General features: G+C 31.5%; 1 non-coding gene across 1 annotated transcript; it reads right to left on the bottom strand.

Moving 5' to 3' along the window:
* Nucleotides 1–221: 221 nt before the first annotated feature.
* LOC129228855 (U6atac minor spliceosomal RNA) lies at nt 222–344 on the bottom strand. Its single transcript, XR_008581033.1, has one exon. It is a non-coding gene; the product is annotated as a U6atac minor spliceosomal RNA (small nuclear RNA).
* Nucleotides 345–3,083: the final 2,739 nt, after the last annotated feature.

The raw sequence follows: 3,083 nt of genomic DNA, 5'->3' as shown, positions 1-3,083 counted from the left end.
TCTCTTGTCCAGCAATCATAGCAAATTAAAATCAATTCGTTAAATAAATCTTAATATGGCATGTGCATTGTGCATGTGAGTGCGGTTTGGTTAAATTACCGCACTTCCAATATCTTATAGCTCTTTTCCACAAAATTACCAAGACAAAGATTTTCTCCACTGAATGAAAAATTGTTCTCCTTCTTGTGAGCAAAAGTGTACATTAAGTTAAATTAATTAAGAAAAAAATGTGGTTAAGTTGCCGCGAAGTAAGCGGCAGTGCCTTAACCGTATGTGTGTTAGGCCCAGAGGCCGTTCCGTCCTTGTCAAGGGGAGTGCTAACCTTCTCTCCTTTCATATAACACAATTAGTGCTTATCTTGGTATGACTATATATACTGTTTCAGTCCCATCAAAACTAAAAACTGGTAGTTAGAATTAAAGATGCTAATTTCAGTTATTAATAAGAAAAAAGAAGGAAAATTGCTTCAAAAAGATCAGGTTTGAATAATTTATAGCTTCAGTTTTCTTAAATGCAGTATTTTACCTGATTTTTTGGGGAGATGAATAATTCTTTTTTCTTGAATTAGGTACGTTATTTAAGTTTTGGATTATAGAAGAATTTTTTTTTCTTGGTATAGTGAGAAAATAAGAAGCAATATTTTGCAATAGTGCATTACGGGGAGAGATATTTGAAACCAAACCTCTCCCAGAGCTCTTCAACTCATATAGCCAATCCTATTATGGTAGTTTATACAAATATGCGAGTAGTTATAACCAAAAATCTCACTAAGAAGGTAGTTTCTGCTTATGCTACTGATACTTTTCACAATAAATACTTCCATTCAATCAAACAACTCTTTTTTTTTTAAATTCAAACTCTAATTTTCTTTCGAGTACAGAATTTATATAATATTTAAATTGGGAGATAGCATTGTTAAAGCTTTATGCATTGAGTTACTCAAAAAGTTTTCTGTCAATTAAAATTTGAAAGTGATAGTGCCAATGATCAAGGAGCACTTTAATTTGAATTTATTTCTTAATTTTGATGAAAAAAAGGATGGATTGGCTACAATGAATCTCCGAACTAATTTTAACTTTTATGGCCATAGATGGCAGCACACTACACTATCTCCTGAATGAGATTTAAAAAAAAATTCCCGTCCTAGTTTTTCGAAGCCGTGATTTTTCACATAAGATTAAACTAGAAAACCAGTACTAGATTTTAAGGTAGAATAGGCACAGAGGGCACATGCCCGATGCTAAAACGTAAAATCATATTAAATATCCCATTAAGTAATTTTTTTAATTTGTCCATATCACATGACAGCTATTTCGGCGAAATATCAATTGTTTCCAAGTAAAAAATATAGAACATCATTAATCATAAAAGTATAAATAAAAGATTTTAAAATAAAATATTTACAGGTGTATAAATTATCATGGGGGAAGGTAAGTGCTCCATTGAAGTACCTTAGACCGCCTAGCTGAACCAAAAACATTCCGAAGCTGCTTTTTCAATATTTATCAACTGTCAAAAAATGAAAATCTTTGAAAGAGAAGAAAATGCAGCTGGAAAATAAAAGATTTTTCTCTCAACCGTTTGAAAGTGTTTTTCTACTTTCTCTCTCTCTCTCTCTTTTTTTTTTTTTTTTTGAGCAATTATGATTGCTTATTGTTTTTATTTGACCGTCCTTCATATCCGGTTCCTTTTTCAGAATGGACCAGGGGCCTCTGCAGCACCGCCGCACAGTGGAGTATTTGACTGAAAATCCTGGCCAAAAGTCCAAAATTAAAAATTTACCCAATTTTTATAAAAATTTATTCTATGATAGTTGACTAACTGGTGCGTCGATCGGCACCTGTTTTGGAAACCTGAGTCACGTACAATTGCTCATAGCCTCGGTAAAAGATGAGATTTCTCTAAGAATTTTCGCTTTTTTGTCACGTTTCAGCTTAATTATTACGTTTCAATGTAGATTTTTTTGTGGCTTTATAAATGAATGGAATTGACCCAAATCAATTTTACGGGATAAAGAAATGTCAGGGCTTTATGCTAATTATAAATTAAAGTAAATATTTTTATTTTCTTTCTGTAAAAAAAAATAAAAAAAACTTAGTACGAAAGATTTTTAAAGGCTTTTCGCCTTAATTTATGACTAGAGAAAGCTTTTTAAATGAGTGTCGGGCTCGGTCGGGCTGTTTTGAAAGTTACATCGTATTTGGCAAAGTCTCTAGTGCTAATTTCTGCAAAAAAATCTTCCGCCTACAACTGCCCTTTTTTTTAATGATTTTTTTTTATAAAAAAGTGCATAATCCAATCGTTTTGTGACAAGTCATGATTTTAAACTGAAATTACCAACAAAGATTTAATAAATTTGTAAAAAGTTATCAAAAGTACTACTGAATGAAAAAGGCAACATATTTAAGCGCACAAACATCAATAAAATTTCAGACACGAGTTTCAGGGTTACGAGAAACCGCTTCATGAATGTATAAAAGTTTAAGCTATGGAATGAGAATCATTGAATTAGTTTCGAAAATGCTTAGCTTTATGCTTTGTTAAAGGAATTCATTGCACCCCTAAAACATGTGTTTGCGTTTAATTATGTTAATTTTCTCATGTACGTTAATGAGGCAATAAATTTTATAATTTTGTGATCTCGCTAAGAAAATTTTCTCTTCCTTAAAATTGAGAAAGATTTTAAATAAAATAAATAAATATTTATATTTTTTTTCAGATTATCGTTGCAAATAATGTGCCAGGGGAGGGGGGGGGGTCTTTCCCCCCTTATACGTAGTATATTTGTAATTTTCTCCTAACGCTAGCGAACTATCCACATTTAAGATATCTTACCAACTCATTGTGAAATTGAAGTTGTATTAAATTTTAGTTCCAAGTTTTTGTTCACACAATTTTTAGCGGGACACATCACGCTATGTAAAACTAAGGATCGACCCGAGGTACGGCTATATGTACAACATATAAAATTCAAAAACAAAGAGCTTTTGAATATCCATTTTCGAGTGTTTTTACAGTTTTAACTTCCGAGTTCATTTTTCTTTTTTTTTTTTTCTTTTACAATAGAAAAAAGGTTCTTTGTA

Source organism: Uloborus diversus, chromosome 8, assembly GCF_026930045.1.
Source record: "Uloborus diversus isolate 005 chromosome 8, Udiv.v.3.1, whole genome shotgun sequence".
In the NCBI taxonomy this organism is placed as follows: domain Eukaryota; kingdom Metazoa; phylum Arthropoda; class Arachnida; order Araneae; family Uloboridae; genus Uloborus; species Uloborus diversus.
The sequence above is the reverse complement of the archived record's forward strand: the minus strand, read 5'-3'. Positions and strand labels throughout refer to the sequence as shown.